Below are 26641 nucleotides of genomic sequence, written 5' to 3' on the forward strand. Positions count from 1 at the left end.
GACTAATGTTGGCAAATGTCATTTTTAAAACAAATGCATAGATTTACATACAAATGATATTAATCCTGCATCTGCCACATTTCAGTTAATCCTGCATGAATTATTTGCATCTCATTCCACAGCCCTACTTGGCACTTTAGCAAATACTTAAGGCTGCTACACACCCAATTTTGATTGGCCATTTTTAGATATTCAATATAATTTGAGAGATTATCTCAAACTATTATACTACATGAAGGTTTGAAATTGGTCACTGATTGCTCAAAGTTGGATGTTTGTATATACCTTTTGTGAGAATCCGCTCAGCTGCCTGCGCAGGCAGGCAGCCTTTTGACCATTGTTTAGGTTTGCATGCTGCAGGACTCTGGAACAGAGACCTGTCCGTATCTTCTCATTGTATTATTTGCTGTGCCTTTGCTACCCTCGTATTCTATTCTGATCTGCCTTGTGTCACGTCTGGCGATCGCACCTCTCGCGATCGCGTACCTATTTCATATTTGCTGTTGTGTGTGCGTGGTCGCGGGGTGGCGACTGGATTGGCGCACACACATACAACCTGTCCCTTTGCTCGTTCTCATTCGCAATCGCCTCTCTTGCGAATGCGTTCTGCGCTTCGTACAATTCCTGTCTGGCATTTGTGGAGGTACAGAGGATTGGTTCCTCTGCACTCCCCAGCGCCGTCTGCCGACAGGAATTTCCCTCTACAGGTGCGTAGCACCTTTTGCTGGGTGCCTGCAAATATACGCTTGTGGAGGATTTCCGCCGTATCAGCGCACGCGTTGTGCGCTGATCACGGAGAAAGTTCCACAATTGTTACAGAATGACCAGCCTAACCCAAAACCCCAGTGTAGACGGAATTTCCGATTTGTACGATTTTGTCGAATATGGCTCTTGTACCTTTAAGAGATTTAAAAAACTTGAACCTGAATCAGCAGACGAATTTTTGTCTGAGTGTACGAAACTGTTAGCGAACCCTGAATTCCAATGCACCCCAGTGTCTACCTGGGCCCCCCAAATGGTCTACATTCTGTTGGGGGGCGAAATGTCAATGTGGGCTTATGATGTGTTAGATCATACCACCCTGAGTCAAAGACGCCTGGAATTCTTGGCCTTTTTAATTCACAATTGGCTGAGATTACCTCAATTACCATACCCCCTTAATGAGTTGTTGTCAGCAGCTCAATCAGCTGTTCCATCTACTCTTTCATCCATAAAGCAGCCATCCAAAGCCTCTAAGTCTAAACGTAAAAGATCTAGGAAGGCTTCCCAGCCGAAAGATCCGTTGCCCATAGCAACCACAAATAAAGAGGTTATTTCTGTCAAGTCTGAAATGGGCAAAACCATGCAGTATGATAATGATGTTTATAATGCATCTGCTGATCAGTTTCCAGATTTTTTGCCCCAATCCAAAGCTTATGTGGATCCTGCTATAGGTAGGATCGCACACTACATTAAAGCAGTTAAAAAATCTGTTCTTGTTCCTGAACTCCACCTCTATGGAGATTATTTGGATACTGGCCTGTTTGAACCCCCATTTGCTTCCTGGGATATTGGGGCCTTGCTGGAAGAATTCGATTTTGATTGGAAAGCCTTTTGCGATTTTTACATCGCAAAAAGCAAAAATGTCTTGAATGCTTGTCTCGATTCAATGTACCTTCTGATTGATTCCGATGAATGTGACAAGGATGATGTGGATCTGGTGATCTATGTATGGCAAACGATTTTGGATGAGTTGCACACACACCAACCAATTGATTCCAATAAAGAGACATCGTTGTCGGATGATTGTTCCTGCCTTTCTGGGGTAAAGCATGTAAGTCTTAACTTTGTGCAATCTGAAATGAATGAGTGTGCCGCTGTGGTTGATTCCTGTGCGAATCCTGAAGGATTCGCTCCTGACAGTGTGCAGTTTGAATCTGTGCGATCTGATGCCTGTTTCTCGGATGTTCCTGCAGATTGTGATCGGCATAAGTCTGCCGGTTTCCTCAAGGATTTGTGGGATCCGTTGTCATTCAGAAACAGATCTTTGAGATCTTCCGTCTGTGACCCTGCTATGGGGAAAAGTTCTCGACTATGCAGCGTCAAAAGTAAAATTAATATGCCTAATAAAGTTTGTCCTGTTGATGTCACTATTTCTTCTGCAGATGAGTCTCTGTCTCACCCTGTTCACACCTGTAAGGGCCCGTTGCCTGGGGACAGTTGCTCCAGTGTTTCGGTCCTAGATGCCTTGCAGTCTGCTCCGCAGATCGCGGAGGTTTGCGCTATAGAAGCGTCAGTTTCACAACCTAAAGTGAATTTTGATTCGCAGGTTTTGCGTTCTGATTCCTCGGATTCTACATTGTTAGCCGAATCTAAGAGTGAGACCGCGCTTTTATTTTGCGAATCTGATGCCTTATTCAGAGACGCTTTCTCTGAACCTGCCCTGTACCATGAATAACAAAACGATGTCCAATCACACTGACATTTGGGAGTCCCTTTCTTGCTTTGAAGAAAGTTCTGACTCTCCACCCTGTACTCTGGATGAGTCAATATTGCCTTGTACAATATCTCCTGCCCTGCCCCTAGAGGCTCGTCTAGGTATTGCTGCTATTTTTACCTGTCTTTCTGCAGTTTTGGAGCTGCAAGCTAGTTTGACTGCTACGCAGAATTCTGGGTGCAGCGAGATTAAAGTTAGGGAGTCAGTGTGTGGTCCAGTGAATATTCCTGTACGTTCCACTCATGATGATGAAATTCAGTCTCAGTTTATGGTGGAACCTTCCCTGGGACATCTACCCTGTTCTCAAAATAAAGTTCCAGTTTTGCCCTGTAACATGGATAGTACAGAATCCTTCTTAGAAAACTTGAAAAATGATGTTCCTGAGGTCTTGTTTGATGTTCTGGAGGTCTCCGAGTTCCTCCCAAAGGGTGCAGAACTTGTAGGAGATGTCTCCTGCCCCCCAAGTCCTTCTGAGGTGTTACCCTCTTCCGTAGGCATTGCTGCCTTGCTGACTACTTTTGCAGCTCTTGTGGAGCTTCATTCATGTGTAGTCAATGATGATATTACAGGTTTGCATGCTGCAGGACTCTGGAACAGAGACCTGTCTTTCCATTGCAAGTTCTGGTCTGTTCTCTTGCTGGGGAATTTGCATACATTCGTTATGCAAATCCCCTACCTGCCTTCTTTGATGACTGGCACTATAAGAGCTTTATGTTTCCCAGAAGGCTTTGCTGGTCATTTCCTTTCCATGGTCTGTTCCTGATGGACTAAATGGTTTAAAGAGGCGCCCTGGTGGTATATAAAAGCGTTTAATAGCACAGTCAACGCGTTTCACGGGTCTGAGCCCGCTTCCTCAGGCCAATAGCAGTGCCAGGCCAATTGAAATAGTAAGCTAAGGGAGCCTCCCTTAGCTTGCTATTTCAATTGGCCTGGCACTGCTATTGGCCTGAGGAAGCGGGCTCAGACCCGTGAAACGCGTTGCCTGTGCTACCAATAAAATCTTTTGTCCCTACAAAGATTTGTCGTCCTTGAGGTAAGCAACCTCAGACCTTTTCTCGGTTTTAAACTGCTTTTAAACGCTTTTATATACCACCAGGGCGCCTCTTTAAACCATTTAATGCATCCCTAACCCCCATACGATACCCGTGTGAGGGGTGGAGGCAGAACATTAAGTTTACACCACGGTGGACATCTGCCTCCCTTCTTTTTTCCAAGGAGAGCGACCGCATCCAGGTCCTTAGTGACCTCCCCGAGTGGAGTCGGGTTAATTGTCTCCACCTGCTTCCTGTGGTCGGTTGCCCCCTTGCAACCCACTCTTGTGAGTAGATTCTTATCTTCTATATTGACAATTTTGACTAAACATATTACACTATTGGGCTCCCGTGTTTTTTGTTTCCTGTGCCTTTTCCCCAGAAGGTGTCCTACTGTTCCTGATGGACACTGCTGGAGTGTCAGCCATTGCTATCTAGTATAGTTAATTCCTGGGGGTTGCTTTAGGCTCCCCTTCTAGCCCAGTCAGGTTGTATTATCTGTATTGCCTGTTCTGTCTTGTCTTGCCTGTTGCCATTGTCCTGTCCCAACGGTGGTCGACAGGAAATGGTTCTGATCTCTGTTCTTGGAGTATAGCTGGTGCAGCGGTTGCTACCAGCTATCTCTTCTGTTCTGTCTCCTGGGATTGCGCTAGCTACTTTTCGCTAGCGCTGGGGATCCTTCTGTTCTGCTACTCTGTACCTGGATCGCGCTAGCCACTTTTCGCTAGTGCTGTGGATCCTATCTCTCGCTTGTCCCTGTTTTCGTGTGTCTTTTTTGTCTGCTACGCTTGCTGGAGGCTCGGTGAGGTAACCGTTAAGCAAGCGCTAGCGTCCTCTGTTTCATGTTTGTCTGTCGATGGTTAGTTAGGAGTGCTTGTCTCTATTGTGCTTATCACGTGGAGACCGCGCATAACCGCGTGCACTGTTGCGAATGAGTGCGGTGTTCGCGGTTAGCTAGCGTTTGTTATTTTCCGTATCTTCTCATTGTATTATTTGCTGTGCCTTTGCTACCCTCGTATTCTATTCTGATCTGCCTTGTGTCACGTCTGGTGATCGCACCTCTCGCGATCGCGTTCCTATTTCATATCTGCTGTTGTGTGTGCGTGGTCGCGGGGTGGCGACTGGATTGGCGCACACACATACAACCTGTCCCTTTGCTCGTTCTCATTCGCAATCGCCTCACTTGCGATTGCGTTCTGCGCTTCGTACAATTCCTGTCTGGCATTTGTGGAGGTACAGAGGATTGGTTCCTCTGGACTCCCCAGCGCCATCTGCCGACAGGAATTTCCCTCTACAGGTGCGTAGCACCTTTTGCTGGGTGCCTGCAAATATACGCTTGTGGATGATTTCCGCCGTATCAGCGCACGCGTTGTGCGCTGATCACGGAGAAAGTTCCACAATCGTTGCACCTTTATTGCAGTACTTTCTTCAAATGGGCTCTGTTATCCATTACACCAAGCGTCACATGATTAATCATGTGACGCTTGGTGTAATGGAGCGCACACGCAGCCCAGAGTAGATGCAGGGGACAGCGTGCTTCTGAGCCGATAACTATACGCCGGCCAGAAGTGAAGAGAGGAAGATTTATATCCAGGTCAAGGGTCAAGCAAGTCGCTGGGACACCTGCATAAATAGTCCACAAACGGCAGCAGACGGAGGGGGCAGGAGGAGGTCACAGTATGTACTTTTAACCCCCTACACACTGCATCTTTATGTTTGTTCAGCTGTGGTATCCTTTAACCACTTGAGGACCACAGTCTTTTCGCCCCTTAAGGACCAGAGCCTTTTTTTCCATTCAGACCACTGCAGCTTTCACAGTTTATTGCTCGGTCATACAACCTACCACCTAAATGAATTTTACCTCCTTTTTTTTCACTAATACAGCTTTCTTTTGGTGCTATTTGATTGCTGCTGCGAGTTTTAAGCAGGCCATACACTGGCCCGATTTGCGCCCGTTTCGACAGCAGATTCGATCACTGGGATCGAATCTGCTGCCAATCGTTCACGCTACACGCCGAATTTCGATCCATTTCGTCCGATCCCGTCGATCGTGCCGTGCGGAAAATAACCGTCGATCGCCCGCGGGTAAAGAGCGCATCGCTAGCGGCGTTCTAGTGCCCGACGACCGACGCAATAGAGCCCGCATACATTACCTGCTCCGCCGGCGCGACTGCAGTCTCCCGGTCACCGCTGCTCCGTCTGCGCTCTGGTCTCCAGGTCCGGCATGCCTCACTTCTTCTAGCCCGGCAGGAAGTTTAAACAGTAGAGCGCCCTCTACTGTTTAAACTTCCTGCCGGGCTAGAAGAAGTGAGGCATGCCGGATCTGGAGACCAGAGCGCAGACAGAGCAGCGGTGACCGGGAGACTGCAGTCGCGCCGGCGGAGCAGGTAATGTATGCGGGCGGGCGGGGGCAGCAGCAGCAGTACCACCACAACAGATTGTGAACGGTTTCAGGCTGAAATCGGTTCACAATCTGTTTGCTGTAAAGGTAGCCATACGATCCCTCTCTGATCAGATTCGATCAGAGAGGGATCTATCTGTTGGTCGAATCTGATGGCAAATCGACCAGTGTATGGCCACCTTTACTTTTTATTATATTCATCAAAAAAGACATTAATTTTGTCAAAAAATGACTTTAACTTTCTATGCTGACATTTTTCAAATAAAGTTAAATTTCCTATACATTTGAGCGCGAACGTTATTCTGCTACATGTCTTTGATTAAAAAAAAACCCATTCAGTGTATATTTATTGGATTGGGTAAAAGTTATAGCGTTTACAAACTATGGTGCCAAAAGTGAATTTTCCCATTTTGAAGCATCTCTGCCTTTTCTAACCACCTGTCATGTTTCATGAGGTGCTAAAATTCCAGGATAGTATAAATACCCCCAAATGACCCCATTTTGGAAAGAAGACATCCCAAAGTATTCAGTGAGAGGCATGGTGAGTTCATAGAAGATTTTATTTTTTTGTTACAAGTTAGCGGAAAATGACACTTTGTGACAAAAAAAAGATAAAAAAAGTTTCCATTTCTTCTAACTTGCGACAAAAAAAAAATGAAATCTGCCACGGACTCACTATGCTCCTCTCTGAATACCTTGAAGTGTCTACTTTCCAAGATGGGGTCATTTGTGGGGTGTGTTCACTGTCCTGGCATTTTGGGGGGGCCTAATTGTAAGCACCCCTGTAAAGCCTAAAGATGCTCATTGGACTTTGTGCCCCTTAGCGCAGTTAGGCTGCAAAAAAGTGCCACACAGGTGGTATTGCCGTACTCAGGAGAAGTAGTATAATGTGTTTTGGGGTGTATTTTTACACATACCCATGCTGGGTGGGAGAAATATCTCCGTAAATGACAATTTTTTATTTTTTTTTACACACAATTGTCTATTCACAGAATATTTCTCCCACTCAGCATGGGTATGTGTAAAAATACACAACAAAACACATTATACTACTTCTCCTGAGTATGGCGATACCACATGTGTGGCACTTTTTTGCACCCTAACTGCGCTAAGGGGCCCAAAGTCCAATGAGTACCTTTAGGATTTCACAGGTCATTTTGCGACATTTGGTTTCAAGACTACTCCTCACGGTTTAGAGCCCCTAAAATGCCAGGGCAGTATAGAAACCCCACTAATGACCCCATTTTAGGAAGAAGACACCCCAAGGTATTCCGTTAGGAGTATGGTGAGTTCATAGAAGATTTTTTTTTGTCACAAGTTAGCGGAAATTGATTTTAATTGTGTTTTTTCACAAAGTGTAATTTTCCGCTAACTTGTGACAAAAAATAAAATCTTCTATGAACTCACCATACTCCTAACGGAATACCTTTGGGTGTCTTCTTTCTAAAATGGGGTAATTTGTGGGGTTCCTATACTGCCCTGGCATTTTAGGGGCCCTAAACCGTGAGGAGTAGTCTTGAAACTAAATGTCGCAAAATGACCTGTGAAATCCTAAAGGTACTCATTGGACTTTGGGCCCCTTAGCACAGTTAGGGTGCAAAAAAGTGTCACACATGTGGTATCGCCGTACTCAGGAGAAGTAGTATAATGTGTTTTGTGGTGTATTTTTACATATAACCATGCTGGGTGGGAGAAATATCTCTGTAAATGATACATTTTTGATTTTTTTAAACACAATTGTCCATTTACAGAGAGATTTCTCCCACCCAGCATGGGTATGTGTAAAAATACACCACAAAACACATTATACTACTTCTCCTGAGTACGGCGATACCACATGTGTGACACTTTTTTGCAGCCTAGGTGCGCTAAGGGGCCCAACGTCCTATTTACAGGTCATTTTGAGGCATTTGTTTTCTAGACTACTCCTCACGGTTTAGGGCCCCTAAAATGCCAGGACAGTATAGGAACCCCACAAGTGACCCCATTTTAGAAAGAAGACACCCCAAGGTATTCCGTTAGGTGTATGGTGAGTTCATAGAAGGTTTTATCTTTTGTCACAAGTTAGTGAAAAATGACACTTTGTGAAAAAAAACAATAAAAATTTCCGCTAACTGACAAAAAATAAAATCTTCTATGAACTCGTCATACACCTAACAGAATACCTTGGGGTGTCTTTTTTCTAAAATGGGGTCACTTGTGGGGTTCCTATACTGCCCTGGCATTTCACGGGCCCAAAACCGTGAGTAGTCTGGAAACCACATTTCTCAAAATGACTGTTCAGGGGTATAAGCATCTGCAAATTTTGATGGCAGGTGGTCTATGAGGGGGCAAATTTTGTGGAACCAGTCATAAGTAGGGTGGCCTCTTAGATGACAGGTTGTATTGGGCCTGATCTGATGGATAGGAGTGCTAGGGGGGTGACAGGAGGTGATTGATGGGTGTCTCAGGGGGTGGTTAGAGGGGAAAATAGATGCAATCAATGCACTGGGGAGGTGATCGGAAGGGGGTCTGAGGGTTTGGCCGAGTGATCAGGAGCCCACACGGGGCAAATTAGGGCCTGATCTGATGGGTAGGTGTGCTAGGGGGTGACAGGTGGTGACAGGAGGTGATTGATGGGTGTCTCCAGGTGTGATTAGAGAGGGGAAATAGATGCAAGCAATGCACTGGCGAGGTGATCAGGGCTGGGGTCTGAGGGCGTTCTGAGGGTGTGGGCGGGTGATTGGGTGCCCTAGGGGCAGATAGGGGTCTAATCTGATGGGTATCAGTGACAGGGGCTGATTGATGGGTGATCAGTGGGTGATTAGATGGCAGAACAGATGTAAACAATGCACTTTGGAGGTGATCTGAGGGTAGGTCTGGGGCAATCTGATGGTGTGGGTGGGTGATCAGATTGCCCGCAAGGGGCAGGTTAGGGGCTGATTGATGAGTGGCAGTGACAGGGGGTGATTGATGGGTGGCAGCGACAGGGGGTGATTGATGGGTGATTGATAGGTGATTGACAGGTGATTGACAGGTGATCAGTGGGTTATTACAGGGAAGAACAGATGTAAATAATGCACTGGCTGTCAGGAGCCTGAATGGAGAAACAGGGTTTGACCACAGTTTGCAGTATACAGACACTGGAACCAGGAATTAAGGTGCAAAAATAATGTTTTATTGCAAATGCAATAATGCAAGCATACATGCAAGCGTGAATGCAAATATCATACCACATATGCACAGCACACAATATATACACAAATAACCCGGGAAGCAGTGACAAAATATATATAACACCTAACTATCTAACTATCTATTTACAAACGGTGTGCATGAGATATATATATGTACAAGCAATTATATACAATAACGCGGTATCAAAAAAGGAGCAGGCAAAGACAGGTCAAAACACATATCAGGGTCAGCAGCGGTAATTCAGATATATCGAGGTACAAAGGAATGAGCAGAGGCAAAGTCAGGACTAGCAAGGTTCAGCAACAGGAATTCAGATCAAGGAACAGGTTACAAGGAACAGGTTACAAGGAACAGGACTCAGATACAGGAGTGACCAGGAACTCAGACCTACAGACCTAGACGTTCTGGCAATCGCTTGGAGGAAGAGGCAGTCTTAAATAGAAGCAGGATGCAGCTGGTGGTAATTAACCAAAGTCCCATAGAGGCCTCTGCAGGGCAGACACAGGACTGCAGTTCCTTAGTACAGGCAGCACACAGCCACCTGCTGGTGGAAGGTGGAACTTCAAGGCTGCTAAATGTCCACAAAGCCCTCTGCTGGTGGCACAGTGAAAGTCCAAAGTTCTCCAAGTAAAAGCTGCCACCAGCAGGCAGGAGAAGGCAATGCATTATTCCTAACATTACCCCCCCCTGAAGGAGCGGCCTCAGGACGCTCCACAATGTCTTTAGAAAATCCCCACCAGGGTCCCATAGAAAAGCAGGCAACAAATACCTTGGCCAGGTGGGTCGCAGATGCCAAGGCAGGGCGGGCAGGGAGGGAAAATACATACATTTAGAAACCTTGGTCTGAGGCTGCTGTGATAAAAATGGTAAATCTTCGAGCAGGAAGGCAAGTCGGGCGAGAACCTGTACAATGTCAGGCAGGACCCAGAAAGTAATAAATAATGAAGTAGACAGCAAAATGCCAACCTGGGTGGGCAACAATGCCACCCAAAGCCAGACCAGCATCTTTTGGACCGTGAGCAGAATCCCAGGAAATTGGAACATAGACCGGAAACCATCAAACAAGGTATCAGGTTGGCAGGTTTCAGGAAAAGTGGCGGACTGGCAGGTATCAGGCTGGACAGGAGACTGGACAGGATCATCAGGCTTGGCAGGAAACTGGGCAAGATCAGGCTGAACAGGAGACTGGCAGGCACCAACAGGCTTGGCAGGAGACTGGCATGCATCACCAGGCTTGACAGGAGACTGGAGAGGATCATCAGACTGAGCAAGAAACTGGACAGGATCACCCGGCTGAGCAGGAGGCTGGACAGGATCACCAGGCTGAGCAGGAGGCCGGACGGAAAACTGGCAGGTACCAACAGGCTTGGCAGGAGACTGGCAGATATCAGGCAGGACAGGAGCATCAGGCTGAGCAGGAGCAGAAATCTGTGGAGGCTGGGCAGCAGCAGAAATCTGTGGAGGCTGGGCAGCAGCAGAAGTCTGTGGAGGCTGGGCAGCAGCAGAAGTCTGTGGAGGCTGGGCAGCAGCAGAAGTCTGTGGAGGCTGGGCAGCAGCAGAAGTCTGTGGAGGCTGGGCAGTAGCAGAAGTCTGTGGAGGCTGGGCAGCAGCAGAAGTCTGTGGAGGCTGGGCAGCAGCAGAAGTCTGTGGAGGCTGGGCAGCAGCAGAAGTCTGTGGAGGCTGGGCAGCAGCAGAAGTCTGTGGAGGCTGGGCAGCAGCAGAAGTCTGTGGAGGCTGGGCAGCAGCAGAAGTCTGTGGAGGCTGGGCAGCAGCAGAAGTCTGTGGAGGCTGGGCAGCAGCAGAAGTCTGTGGAGGCTGGGCAGCAGCAGAAGTCTGTGGAGGCTGGGCAGCAGCAGAAGTCTGTGGAGGCTGGGCAGCAGCAGAAGTCTGTGGAGGCTGGGCAGCAGCAGAAGTCTGTGGAGGCTGGGCAGCAGCAGAAGTCTGTGGAGGCTGGGCAGCAGCAGAAGTCTGTGGAGGCTGGGCAGCAGCAGAAATCTGTGGAGGCTGGGCAGCAGCAGAAATCTGTGGAGGCTGGGCAGCAGCAGAAATCTGTGGAGGCTGGGCAGCAGCAGAACTCTGTGGAGGCTGGGCAGCAGCAGAACTCTGTGGAGGCTGGGCAGCAGCAGAAATCTGTGGAGGCTGGGCAGCAGCAGAAATCTGTGGAGGCTGGGCAGCAGCAGAAATCTGTGGAGGCTGGGCAGCAGCAGAAATCTGTGACGGCTGGGCAGCAGATTGCATAACATCAGGTGAAACAGAAGGCAGGAAAACTTCAGACAGGTTAACAGGTTGGGAAGCTTCAGACAGGGCAACAGGCTCAGTGATTTCAGGCAGGGCAACAGACTGTATAACTTCATGGATCTGGACCTTTGGCTTAGCATTTGGCTGGGCCGTTGGCTGAGCGCATGGCTGAACCGTTGGCTGAGCACTTGACTGGACCTTTGGCTGAGACCCTGATACAGTGTGTGTGAGCTGGCACTGAGACTGTGTGGACAAGATACTAGGTTCTGTAGGCTGTATGCAGGTTTCTGTATCTTGAGGCAAAGTCTCTACCAGCAGAGGGCGAGATTCTGCAGACTGAGGGCTACATTCTGCAGGATGGGTGCAGGTTTCTGCAGACTGGATGCAAACTCTTGCAAATTGGATCAAAGTCTCTGCAGGCTGGAAGTGAGGTTCTGCAGACTGAGGCAAAGTCCCTGCAGGCTGGAGGCAATATTCTGCAGACTGGGAACAGGGATCTGCAGACTGGATGCAAAGTTCTGCAGACTGTGAGCAGGATTCTGCAGGTTGATTTGAAGTCTCTGCAGACTGGAGGCAAGGCTCTGCAGATGAAGACAGAGTCTTTGCAGGCTGGAAGCAATATTCTGCAGACTGGGAACAGGGATCTGCAGACTGGATGCAAAGTTCTGCAGACTGTGAGCAGGATTCTGCAGGTTGATTTGAAGTCTCTGTAGGTTGGAAATGAGGTTTTGCAGACCGAGCACAAGGCTCTGGAGATGGAGGCAAAGTCTCTGCAGGCTGGAGGCAAGGCTTTGTAGACAAACAAACGGCGGGACTGGATTCTGGAGCATACAAAGTCTGCAAGAGTTGTGAGAGGAAGGCAAGAGTCTGTATAACAAGTGTCACAGGAATATTAACTGGAGGCTGCACCAGACAGGAGTTGGATGGAGGCTGCACAGGAGGCGAGATGACTGGAGGCTGCACAGGAGGCGAGATGACTGGAGGCTGCACAGGAGGCGAGATGTCTGGAGGCTGCACAGGAGGCGAGATGTCTGGAGGCTGCACAGGAGGCGAGATGACTGGAGGCTGCACAGGAGGCGAGATGACTGGAGGCTGCACAGGAGGCGAGATGACTGGAGTAATGGAAGCTGTAGGAAAGTATTTGCGTCTGGTTTTGGTGACCACTCTGGAAACTGGAACAGCAGGTTCTCTTGATATAACTGGATACTGCCAGGACCAAGGTGTGGATCTGATAGCGGTTTGTAATGTTGCTGATTTTACAGGTTTTTTAACTATTGCAGGTTCTGAGTTCTGGACACAAGAAGAGATACATGGAGAATGAGCAGAAGGAGGAGAGTGGAAACAGGAAGAAAGGATTTCACGCCAGGCAGTAATCAACATAGAAGCAAATTCACGCTTGCAGAGCTTATGCAGCATCAATGACTCAGTTGCACGAACACAGGCAGACACATACAATTCCCCCTTCTCAAAGTAAGATTCATAAAACCCTTGTTTGTCTCTCTTTAAATAACCATATAAGTGATCAATCTGATCAGAGTTAAAAATGAAATCAAATTGTTTTGTAATGGGTGATTGGCATTTAAGCTGTTTAGTGGCTGTGGGCTGAGGATTCTGAATGTGACAGTCATTCGGAGGGTTAACTGAAGAATTTATAACTTGCAGGACTTCTAAATAGGCAGCAATTAAGGCAGAAGCGGATTCATACTTGCAAAGCCTATGCGCAATCAATGTCTCAGTTGCTCGTATACAGGCAGACACAAAACCTTCACTTTTGTCACAGTAATACTTAATAAATCCTTCTCTATCCTTTCTCAGAAAATCAAACAAATCATCAATCAGTTCAGAGTCAAAAATAAAATTAAATTCTTCTTTGCTGGGAGACTGACTTTGCAGCTGTTTAACTGCAGTGGACTGGGAGTGAGTGGCATTCAGAGGGTTAACAGGAGGTGTGCATAATGACAAGATTTCTGAATATGCATTGATCAAAGCATGGGCTGACTCAGGCTTACATTTTCTGTCAGACAATAGACTCTCAACCGCACATTTACATCCAGAAACAAATGCAAAGCTTTGCTTAATGTAAAAGTCAAAAAATGCTTTTCTGTCTGTCTTCAAATAACTATAGTACATGTTAACTTGTTCAGAAGTAAAATCAACCCGGACAGGACTTATAACAGGTAAGGCAGGAGCTATGGAACCTGCAGAGATAATTCTCTGCCATGCATTTAGCAGAAGGGAAGCTTTCCCATACTTGCATATTCCCTGAGTGATCAGGGACTGGAGGGAATCTATACAAGCCTGCACGGTCTGTTTACCTTTGTTTGAGTAATAATCAAGAAAATATTCCCTGTCATCCTCAAACAAGTTAATCAGAGCTTCTATGGCATAATTGTCAAACGGTGGATCATAATCACTGACTACACCTTGGTCAGAATCAGGTTGCATGTAAACATTTGTCATCTTGGGGTATGCGAGATCATTCCAGATCCTGGCTAAATTTTCAATATCTTGTGTACGAATTATTCCTAATTTGACATAACTATATGTCTGGCTAATCAACTGCTGCAATTCAGCTTTAGAGAAATCAGCAAAATCTGCACGACACTCAGCTTCATCCTCATCAGCAAGCAATGCATAATAATCAATTTGTTGCAGATCCATTTTTGGACAGAACAGCCAGGTATCAGTGTGCAGTATAGCTGCAGTGGTCAGTGTATATAGGGCCAGAACGTACTGTCAGGAGCCTGAATGGAGAAACAGGGTTTGACCACAGTTTGCAGTATACAGACACTGGAACCAGGAATTAAGGTGCAAAAATAATGTTTTATTGCAAATGCAATAATGCAAGCATACATGCAAGCGTGAATGCAAATATCATACCACATATGCACAGCACACAATATATACACAAATAACCCGGGAAGCAGTGACAAAATATATATAACACCTAACTATCTAACTATCTATTTACAAACGGTGTGCATGAGATATATATGTACAAGCAATTATATACAATAACGCGGTATCAAAAAAGGAGCAGGCAAAGACAGGTCAAAACACATATCAGGGTCAGCAGCGGTAATTCAGATATATCGAGGTACAAAGGAATGAGCAGAGGCAAAGTCAGGACTAGCAAGGTTCAGCAACAGGAATTCAGATCAAGGAACAGGTTACAAGGAACAGGTTACAAGGAACAGGACTCAGATACAGGAGTGACCAGGAACTCAGACCTACAGACATAGACGTTCTGGCAATCGCTTGGAGGAAGAGGCAGTCTTAAATAGAAGCAGGATGCAGCTGGTGGTAATTAACCAAAGTCCCATAGAGGCCTCTGCAGGGCAGACACAGGACTGCAGTTCCTTAGTACAGGCAGCACACAGCCACCTGCTGGTGGAAGGTGGAACTTCAAGGCTGCTAAATGTCCACAAAGCCCTCTGCTGGTGGCACAGTGAAAGTCCAAAGTTCTCCAAGTAAAAGCTGCCACCAGCAGGCAGGAGAAGGCAATGCATTATTCCTAACACTGGCGAATTGATAAGGGGGGGTCTGAGGGCAATCTGAGCGTGTGGGCGGGTGATTGGGTGCCCGCAAGGGGCAGATTAGGGTCTAATCTGATGGGTAACAGTGACAGGTGGTGATAGGGGGTGATTGATGGGTGATTGATGGGTAATTAGTGGGTGTTTAGGGTAGAGAACAGATGTAAACATTGCACTTGGGAGGTGATCTGACGTCGGATCAGCGGGCGATCTATTGGTGTGGGTGGGTGATCAGATTGCCCGCAAGAGGCAGGTTAGGGGCTGATTGATGGGTGGCAGTGACAGGGGGTGATTGACAGGTGATTGACAGGTGATCAGTGGGTTATTACAGGGAAGAACGGATGTAAATAATGCACTGGCGAATTGATAAGGGGGGGTCTGAGGGCAATCTGAGCGTGTGGGCGGGTGATTGGCTGCCCGCAAGGGGCAGATTAGGGTCTAATCTGATGGGTAACAGTGGCAGGTGGTGATAGGGGGTGATTGATGGGTGATTGATGGGTAATTAGTGGGTGTTTAGAGTAGAGAACAGATGTAAACACTGCACTTGGGAGGTGATCTGATGTCGGATCTGCGGGCGATCTATTGGTGTGGGTGGGTGATCAGATTGCCCGCAAGAGGCAGGTTAGGGGCTGATTGATGGGTGGCAGTGACAGGGGGTGATTGATGGGTGATTGACAGGTGATTGACAGGTGATCAGGGGGGATAGATGCATACAGTACACAGGGGGGGGGGGGGTCTGGGGAGAATCTGAGGGGTGGGGGGTGATCAGGAGGGAGCAGGGGGCAGTTTAGGGTTAAAAAAAAATAGCGTTAACAGAAAGTGACAGGGAGTGATTGATGGGTGATTAGGGGGGTGATTGGGTGCTAACAGTGGTCTGGGGGGTGGGCAGGGGGGGTCTGCGGGGTGCTGTGGGCGATCAGGGGACGGGGGGGGAAATCAGTGTGCTTTGGTGCAGACTAGGGTGGCTGCAGCCTGCCCTGGTGGTCCCTCGGACACTGGGACCACCAGGGCAGGAGGCAGCCAGTATAATAGGTTTTGTATACATTACAAAGCCTTCTATACATATTACTTGCGGCGATCCGGGTGCTAGTAACCCGCCGGCGCTTCCGAATGGCCGGCGGGTTACAACTCGAGGGGGGCGGAGCCAGTCACCGGCGGCTGATTGCGTCATGAATGACGCGATCGCCGCATAACCACGCCTGCTGCCGCCTCCGCCGATGGGCATATTGCGGTCGTTTAGGCCCAGTCTTTGCCGCCGCCTATCGGCTGGGGGCGGTCGGCAAGTGGTTAAGGCCAAGCTGCAGGACCACACGACACAAGTGATCCCCCCCCACCTTTTCTCCCCACCAACAGAGCTCTCTGTTGGTTGGGTCTGATTGCCCCCCAGATGTTTGTTTGTTTGTTTATGTTTATGTGTTTGTTTTTTAATTAAAAAAAATTGTTTTTTTTAAACGATCGTACGCCCCCCTTCCACCCCTGCCAGCCAATCCCCGTGATCAGCTGTCATAGGCTTCAGCCTATGACAGCCGATCACCTCTGTGCCTCTGGAGGGGACAGCCGTTTCACAGTACAGCACTGTGCTGTAGATCATATCACTGTATGGGTAAATAGACGGCAGTTTCGCCATCTAAAAGTCTCTTGAGCGGCGATTGCCGCTCGGAGACTGAAGGCTCCGATCCGCTCCACCCACCAACAGGAGATGCACTCGCAGCCTGCGCGCAATCTCTTGAAAAACAGAGCCGCAGGACTTTCTGCCGATTGGCGTTAGGCGGTCCTGGGGCTGCTGCCCGCGGCCACGCCCATCGGCGTGATGCAGTCGGCTAGAGGTTAAACCAGGTGTAGTTGAGCTGCGCACTCACATAGCTCAATGCCACCACTCTGTCAATTTGAAATGACAGACCTATTAGAAGAAAACCAACACTACAGAAAGTACTTGCTAAGGTGCCGACACCAAACCTTTTCACATCAATAATATTCATTTATGAAGTATACCACCTTTTGCAATAGCCATTACTTTGCATAAAGACAACTACATGTACATTCCTACTTTAAAAAGTAAGCATACATTTTGTCATTAAAAGTAAGGCCTGGTACATATTCAATTATGATTGGCCAATCCCTGTCCAACTTTACTACCTCCATATAGTTTGAGGTTCCTAGACAGTATTTTCAGCAAGGCAAATTAGGTACTAGCCAATAGCGGCACTTCTTGCAGGGGGGGGGGGCGCCTAACTACCCTGCTTTTCCTTTCAAGCCCATTCTTTTAGGTGGGCATGGAGGAGTTGGCAGTAAGTTCACTAATAACTTTATCACTACTTATCACAATTTATTGATCTAATTTTTCCGCCATTAATTAGGCTTTCTTTGGGTAGTACATTTTGCTAAGAATTATTTATTTAATAATGCATTTTAACAGGATTACCGTATATACTTGGATACAAGTCGACCCCGTGTATAAGTCGACCCCAATATTTGACCCTCAAAAGCTGGAATTTTCCAATTACTCGTGTATAAGTCTATCCAGCAAAGTTAATGGCTGTAGTTGGGGACCAGGATGGGTTAATAGCTAGACTGCATAAAGTATTGTAGCCATTAAACCCTCCTGGCCCCGAAATGCAGCTATGAACTCCTCCAGGCCCCTCACATGCAGCTATTAACAGCCCCCCATTGTGGCCAGTGACCTGTACAATATCCCCCTCCCCCTCCATTGTGGCAAGTGAGGTGTAAATACCCCCCACCTCCATTGTGGCCAGTCTTTTGACATAAATAATACATCCCTTTCCACACCCCAGGTGGCCAGTGCTGCAAGTAGTACCTCTCCCCCCAACCCACCCGTGAGCTGCAGCCACTGCTGGAAGGAAAACCTTGTCGACATTGCCAGGGTGACAAGTGAGGACATGTGACATCTGCTATGGCGCTGGGCAGGCTGGAGCGTGAGTGATGAGCCGGTGTTCGGCATTAGCAATCCCCCGCAACCCCCCCGCCCCTCCCCAACTGTCAGTGTGCCTCACCATGTATAATCATACCCACAGCGCTGCCGGAAGGAAGCTGCCACTTACAAATACAGTGCGGGGCGCAGCGTCCTATCCGCTCTCTCTCTCTGGTCTGCCTCAATTAGCGCTGCTCCGTGACTCCGGGAGCCGGAGCAGCGCTAACTGAGGCAGACCAGAGAGAGAGAGAGCTGATAGGACGCTGCGCCCCGCACTGTATTTGTAAGTGGCAGCTTCCTTCCGGCAGCGCTGTGGGTATGATTATACATGGGACGGCACACTGACAGTTGGGGAGGGCCGGGGGGGGGGGGGGTTGCAGGGGATTGCTAATGCCGAACACAGCCTCATCACTCACGCTCCAGCCTGCCCAGCGCCATAGCAGATGTCGCATGTCCTCACATGTCACCCTGGCCATGCTCGCTGAAATTGTGAGTGTCGGCTTCCTTCCGGCATGGGGTGCATTCATTACACATGGGAGGGGGGGCTAGAAAATTGTAGCCACATAATGTGTTTAGTGGTGGGAGGTAGATTAAGCACATTTATGCCTTTAGCGCTGTAGGAAGAGGGAGAGAGAGGGCGGCCCCTCTTCCCTCAATCCCGGCTACAGGTCAAGAAATTTAGAACTGACTCGAGTATAAGGCGACCCCCCAACTTTTATACTGTGAGTCAGTCCTAAATTTCTCGACTTATACCCGAGGATATACGGTAATAAGAAATAAATGGAAAAAAAATCATAATTTCTCAGTTTTCTGACATTATAGCTTTAAAATAATCCACGCTACAATAATTAAAACCTATGTATTCTATTTGCCCATTTGTCTCGGATATTATATGTAAAGGATTGTGGAGATGCCGCCGCGCGGTCTGGCAGTGGGGCGGCTGTCTTCGCGTTCAGACCGGCGGTTTCCGCACAGCAGCATGCGTCTGGTTTGTCTGAGCCTTCTAGTGCACACAGACGGAGAGTTACGCGCGCGCGTGCTGGGAGGCAGGACCTTTATGCCAGGAGGAGAGGGATCAGCTGATCAGGTTGGTCAGCTGATCCCAGAGCGGACTGTCATTGGCTGAGTGGCGCTGGGTGGTGCTGCGGAGCGCTGCACTATATATAGATCTCGCCGCTCAGTCTCAAGTTGTCTGCCATTGTGAATACATACGTGTTAGCACTCAGACCATAGTCAGATCCCACAGTGTGCTAGAACCAGGTGGACCTGGGAATTCACACTGAGCCAGATTACTCTTGTGTCATTACTGTGTTATACTTTAGACCAGTTCCAGGGTGTTGTGACCAAGGACCACACACCTAAGCTTAGGGATACTGTGTCATTGATGTGTTATACTTTAGACCAGTTCCAGGGTGTCGTGACCAAGGGCCACACACCCCGGCTTAGGGATACTGTGTCATTGCTGTGTTATACTTTAGACCAGTTCCAGGGTGTTGTGACCAATGACCTCACACCCAAGCCTAGGGATACTGTGGCATTGCTGTGTTATACTTGAGACCAGTTCCTGGGTGTTGAGACCACGGACCTCACACTCTAGACTAGGCCTTTGCTTATATGTTATGACCCTTTGCTCTCTAGACCTCTCTCTTGTCTTCTGATTCGGTACCTTTGCATATCTGCCTACCTGTTGCCAAACCCTGCCTGTACCTGGTTACCGAATCAGCCTTCTGTCTCTGTACCTTATCTGCTCGTGTGTCGCCGACCCGGCCTGAACGACCCTTCTGGCTGTCACTCTCCCCTTGAGTGTCAGTCTGTCTGTACTACTTGTGACACGACCCTGCTAAGTGTCAGGTAGCTGCAGAGACCTCCTGTTGCTCAGAGAGGCCTCTCTGCAGTCCAGCCAGGGGCTCTATCCCTTTGGAGTCCTTTGGCTGCAGTAAAGTCTGATTCCCAGTATTACAGGGAATCACTGGATAGCAAGTTATCTCTATCCCTTTTCCCAGGAGATAGTCCCTGCTCTCCCAAGGGCCACCTGCTCCTCAGGTGGTCCTTGCTCTTTTGTTATCAGCGTCTCCCGCCCCACGGGAGACAGCTCACTGTTGCACCAAACACTTATATGTTATCAGATGTCCAGAGGTTAGTCATACTTGCATTATTGGTGATTCTGCAGATCATCAATAATCGGGTATATATCTGTATTGTTGGTGATACTGCAGATCACCAATAATCAGATTCTCTCTGGTTGCTGACACCAATCGTTACAATTTACCATTTAAATTTTGTCCCTATCACAATGTATGGCACCAATATTTTATTTGGAAATAAAGGTGCATTGTTTCCGTTTTGAGTCCATCACTATTTACAAGCTTATAATTTAAAAAAAAGTTTGTAGTATACCCCCTTCAAATGCATATTTAAAAAGTTCAGACCCTTAGGTAACTATTTACGTCTTTTTTTTTTTAATTGTATTTTTTTTTCATTAAAAGTTTTATTTGGGTAATATTTTGGTGTGGGACATAAACAGTTAATTTTTAATGTTGTTATATGTGTAAATTACAATGTAAAAAATATGTAGATGTAGTTTTACTATGTGGCCACAAGATGGCCACCTTCATTTTTGTTTTCCCTCCTTGTACTTCTCGCTAAGCGGAAGTACAAGGGGGATGCGACATTTTTCCAGGCAGCAGAACTGAAGCCTCATGTGTGAGCGAAGCGGTTTTTCTGTGGGGGACAGGGATCGGTGATCGGGAACCATGTTCCCATTCACTGATCCCAGGGCTACCGGGGGACACCACGGAGGCACAGGGGCGCGAAGCGCAGGAGCGCATCAGAGCAGCCGCCCGGACGTGAGCTTCACGTCCGGGCGGCACAAATGGTTAAGGTAAGAAGAGCAATATTGAAATTAACTAATCAGGAACAACTTACTTCGAGTGATTATTTAGCTTGAAAATGTGATGAATTGTTATCAATTAGATGATAAATGTATATATATATATATATATATATATATATATATAGTCAGGATGACGGATCTTACCTCCTTCGCTGCTGGTAGTGTGTCTGCGACCTCCGGGTCATCGTGGATGACGTCAGCGGAACTCCAGCTGGTGTCCGTGCGCGTGACGCGCAGGTGGCGAATGAGGGTGGACGCACACGCTGTCAGTGTCGCACCCTTTATGCTCTAAGGAAGCGTGTCAGCTGATCGGCAGTCAGCTGACACGCATGGCTCCACCTCCGGATTGTGATTGCTGGGCTCGTTGGGGGCGTGGTTATCCTTCCATCCCAGGCTTCTTAAGCTCTTTCTGCTCACTCTCGCCTTGTCTGCTCTAGCTAACACATCTGTGAGGCTTCAGACCATAGTCAGTTCCGTGTGTGTTTTGATCCGGCAGGACCCCGGGGATTGCACACTAGCCCAGGCTATACTATTATTATTATTTGTGATTGAATTATATTGACCTTTGCCTGTTCTCAACTTCTCAACCTCTTCTGTCTGCCGATTTTGTTCCTCTGCCAATCTGATCTGTTGCCGACCTTTGCCTGTTTACTTACCTTGATCCTGCCTGCTGATTTTGTACCTTTGCCCATCTGATCTGTTGCCAACCTCTGCCTATTTGCTCAATTTGATCTTGCCTGCTGATTTTGTACCTCTGCCAATCTGATCTGTTGCCGACCTCTGCCTGTTTACTTACCTTGATCCTGCCTGCTGATTTTGTACCTTTGCCCATCTGATCTGTTGCCAACCTCTGCCTGTTTACTCACTTTGATCTTGCCTGCTGATTTTGTACCTCTGCCGTCTGATCTGTTGCTGACTCGATCTGTCTGACTCTTCCTAATATATTTACGCGGTGTCAGTAGCTGCCTCCTACTGTTCACTGTCTTATTACGCGGCGTCTCCCCTCCTGAGAGTGTCAGCTGGTTGTCTGTCTGCTAGGGTATACCTACACTAGCAGATCGTTACACACACACATATATATATATATATATATATATATATATATATATATATATATATATATATATATATATATATATATAGCTTTTTTCACCACAAATTAGGCTTTTTGTGGGCGATACTTGTTTTCATTAATTACTTTATTTTATATGCATTTTATAGGCAAAGCAAGAAAAAATACACTATCTCCACTATCTCTCTAATTCTATGCTCTAGAATTTTAAAATAAGCAATGCTACTTGCCCATTAGTTCCGGCTATCACAACATTTAATTATGTTCCTAGTATAATGTATGGCGGCACTATAATATTTGGAAGTAAAGCTGTATTTTTCTGTTTTGGTGTTTTTTGTGTCCGGTCAATTGAAAGCCCTTATGGACTGAAGTAACAGTAATATAGCCTCACAACATACATATTAAACAAAAAAGTTAAGTCCCTAAGGCAACTAATAATTTTTTTTTTAATCTTTTTATTTTTTTTAGGTGATTGTTTGGTAACTGGGGTAGGAGGCAGGGGAGGGGGGCTTTGGAAGGGGTTCATTGTATAATATTTTTATTAAAAATGATTGCTCTGTGCAATTTTACTATGCTGTTTTACCAGGAAGTGTTTTTTTTTTTAACTGCGGGCCAACATCAGGAAGCGGGCATGGGGTATTTTTTTTTTTAGATACCAACAGATTGATGTTGATAAATATGTAAAGGGCATGGAGAGAGATACAGTATGTCGTTGCTGATACATATCATTTCAACAGAGCAGCATTACAGCCATCCTAATAAATTTACAACACAATAATATGATTAGACAGAATCTTCTCACACATAATTAAGTACGCTGCCCAGAAACATCGAAGTGGAAGATACAAAAGAAGAAAGATGGGTAGTCAGAGTGACCTCTTGCCCCCCCCCCCCCCCCCAGTTACCTCTCTGATCTGTGGGTGGGCCAGTGTTTTCAGGAGGCAGGCACAGAGAGTGGGAGCCAATTGTGTAATCACAGAGTCTGGCAGCTGGGATATCCGGTGGTCCACCAGGACAACTGGGGGCCCCCCTGGGACATATTTGTGCCTGAGACAGAGGACCCTAATTTTGGGACATGTCCCAAGTAAACTGGGACGTCTGGTCACTGTATATATAAGGACAGCTAAGATGGAAGCAGGACAAAAAGGGCACTGGTGGCTAGTGGACGAAAAGGGCGCCGCCATAGACTCTAATGCAATTATTGTTGATACGGCAAAAAAAAGCTGAAAAAGGGGCACCCAATAAATATCGTTAACAACATTAGAACATTAAAGTTTTTAAAGTATGTTATCATTTTAGAAGCTTGCAACGTTATAGTTTTTGACATATTATTTCATTTGTATGTACAGATTTTATGTTATCAAAGATATTATCGTTTCTGTGTGTAAAAGGGTGTTTCTGCAGGAGGAGTGGTTAGGTTTAGGCACCATCAGGGGAGTGGTTAGGGTTAGGCACCACCAGGAGGGTTAGGCACCACCAGAGGAGGGGGGGGGGGGGTGGTTAGGGTTAGGGACCACCAGGAGAGTGGTTAGTTTTAGGCACCACCAAGGGAGGGTTCTGTTTGAGAGTAGGGTTGGGTTAAGCTGTATTGTTGAATTACGTTACATTAATATATTTTCGTTATCAACTGCCGTCTGTTTTAACACTGTATTTATCGTAAACCAATTTCGTTAATGAGGTTTATTGTTATTGATATTTCGTAATCCACCAGCGCCATTTTGTTATCCAGCCAGGCCCTTTTTTCCTGGCGCCCTTTTTCATGCACATGCTAAGATACTAATGCTGGATAACCTGTAGTGGTGAAGTAGTTGATTTTAAAAAAACATTGATGCAATGATCACTTGACAGACTAAATTAACAATTCTGTACAGTATTTGAATTTTGCAGGCTTTCTCTGCTTACAGAAAATGTATAGATTTTGATGAACATTTGTAGGTAGAAAAAACAAAATTTTGTAAAAGTACAGTTAGCAGATAAGTAGGTAAACTGGGACATGTCCCAGAATTAGGGTCTCCCATCCCAGGCACAAATATGTCTCAGTCAATGGCCTCAATTCACTAAGCTTATCTCCTGTCTTTAATAACTCTTCTAGAGTTATCACCATGGTGATAAGGCATGTAGTATTCTGGAAACATTTTACCTCAGGCAAACCTAAAGTTAACTCTTCTGTCTTTAAGTTAACGCTTCAATCTTTAAAATAACTCCAGAGTTAAAGACAGGCTGTTTATTAACTGCGTGTGAAAATAACTACAGAGGAGGTAAATTAACTACAGAGGAGGTAAATTAACTACAGAGGAGGTAACTTAAGGAATGAAGAGATAAAATAACTCTCTCACTGTGTGGAGGTAAGTTATCTCTTGCCTTATTATCTCCAGCATGATCTTAGTGAATTGAGGCCAATGTCTCAGGTGGGCCACCAAATGTCCAATCCGCTAGACTGTGAATGATTGTTATATTGACTGTGAACTGCAATGGAGAATTTCCATACACTTTAATATAAAGCCTGCATGCAGCGAGTTAGAATAATGCGATCGGTTATTGTGAACAGCCCCATAGGATTCTGCAGTGCAACTGACCTCTGTGAACAGGGCCTGAACAGAGGGCAGGAAAGAGCGGTTCCCCTGGTAACGGCGATGCGCCGTTACCAGGGGAACCGCTCTTTCCTGCCCCCTGCATCGTCACAGCAGCAGCGCCGGGCGCGCTGCTGTGATACAGTTACGGAGTCCGCAGGATGAAGAGGGGAACCCGGATTAGGAAGCGGCCGCTGAAGCAGGTAATTTAGCAGCAGCGGCGGCCGCGGAGGGAGGGAGGGGGCGAGCGAGCAGGCGGGCGAGCGGGCGGGCGGGGGCGCAGACCACCACCCACGACTCACATACAAGCCGACCCCCCAACTTTTGGCCCCCTTTTTGGGGGTCAAAAATTCGGCTTGTATGCGAGTATATACGGTATTCCCATTATAATGCATTTAAAATAAAATAATTCTTAGCATAATGTACCACCCAAAGAAAGCCTAATTGGTGGCGGAAAAAACAAGGTATAGATCATTTCATTGTGATAAGTACCGCCGGCAGGGCCGGATTTGTACTTTTTGCCGCCCAAGGCCCATTATCACCAACTCGCCCCCTACAAAGTCCCCCCCCCCCCCCCCCCCCCATCTTACACACATCTTTTTCCACAAACGTGCATCCTTGATGTGTATACTACAGTACACAGCGGTCCACGCATAAATTGCTGTAGAAAAAGTAAAAAGTCCAGAAAACGCCCAGCCAATGCACAAAACTTAACAACATTAGACCAGCAGCAGCCAGTTTCACCCGCATAACATACAGGGGATCCTAGCAAGGCTTTCCCCAGCCAGACACAGAAAGGATTAGCACAAAAGCTATTTTGTATACTAAGCTACACCTGCTCATGAGCAAACATCTGCTAGTTACAACGTGGCTGTTGCATGGATACTTTCTGTGCCTGGGATCCTCTGTACATTATGAGTGATACTGGAGAGAGAGAGAGAGAGAGAGAGAGAGAGAGAGAGACACTTTCTGGCCCTAACAGGCAATGGAATCTGTCGCTCGCTCCCCCGTGCACACACTATTGAACAATTTAAATTGAACATAATTTTCTGTATGTTAAAATGGTCAGATACACTGTAATGTGTGCCAGAGCTGTCCCAAATGCTGCTGCTGCTTACTCTGCATGCACATACATTTATTTGCAACTGTTCTACACTATGTCAGAGGAGCATAACTTAGTGCCTTTGGATGCTTCACTCAAAGTTAATGTAAGTGCAGAACTGTCACATATAAATGTATGTGCATATATTGCTGGCCTGGCCTCTGCTCTCTCTCCCCATGAATTGCCATGGCTGTTGCCTGAGCAATGTACACCTTTCACAGGACTGATCACAGTAGTGGAAGCAGGACCCATGCCCCTGCATTCCTCGGGTGAACCGTAAATCTGAGTGCCGATCTCTGCTCTCTCCTACAGCTTTGCTGGGACGCTGCTTACCCTGCCTGGCTAGTCACTCATCCTGACACACACTGACCGTCAGGAACACACAGAGACATCATGCTGCCTGCAGCAGAAACTTACAGTCAAGTCTGCAGTCAAAATGTCACAACAAATCTGGAGCCAGCCAGCCAGGGATGTGCACAGCAGAACATTAGGAAAGGGGGTCTCGTTCTGCAGAGAGCCTGCGCACTGAGGCTCTCATAGATCCATCAGCCCCAGCGGTGTGCGAGACCCTCCCCTAGAAAGTGACTCCTGGCAGCGCTGTGCGTGAAATGTGAATCAGTGACATCACGTCACTGATTGACAGCGGGGGCGCCCTATTGAAAGATGCGCTCTGCTCTCCCAATGTTTGTGTAAAGCAGAAGCTTGCTTGTTGTTGGAGGCTGGAGCTGTGTGCTGGGACTGAGGGAAAGTCTGCCTTGCAGCAGGTACGTACTGGCCGCAGTGGCGGCTGGTGATGATGACTGGCTGGCTGCCAGTGCCAGATGCAGGCAACCCGGCTCGCTCGAGTCCAGGGCAGGGGCCAGGGCGCACCACACCACACAGCAGCATGCATCACATGATGGGCTCCGAGTAAGTCACTCGGAGTCCGATCTCCGCTCGGTCCTCCTCCTCTGGGATCCCGCCCCCTCTCCTTGCAGCCAGGCAACCGCAGCTGCTTCCGCTTGCCTCTGCTCACATCGCAGTCACAGAGCAGAGCGGCAAGCGGGGCGGGCGGCTGCGGAAACTATGAAGGGTGACAGGTCACAGCAGGTGCAGTCAGTTAGTTAACCTGTCACCCGCGGCCGCCCCAGGAAGGTAGCATAATCAATTCGCCCCTAGTCCTGTGCCTTGGGTGCCTGCCCACAAATCCGGCCCTGAGTACCGGTAGTGATAAAATTAT

The 26641-nt window shown here is 47.3% G+C and overlaps 1 long non-coding RNA gene across 1 annotated transcript in view; it reads right to left on the minus strand.

Moving 5' to 3' along the window:
• LOC137509821 (uncharacterized) overlaps positions 1–26641 on the minus strand; it is a 229904-nt gene that overhangs the window by 202286 nt on the left and 977 nt on the right. The window lies entirely within an intron of this gene.

The sequence above is a fragment of the Hyperolius riggenbachi genome, chromosome 1 (genome assembly GCF_040937935.1).
Source record: "Hyperolius riggenbachi isolate aHypRig1 chromosome 1, aHypRig1.pri, whole genome shotgun sequence".
In the NCBI taxonomy this organism is placed as follows: domain Eukaryota; kingdom Metazoa; phylum Chordata; class Amphibia; order Anura; family Hyperoliidae; genus Hyperolius; species Hyperolius riggenbachi.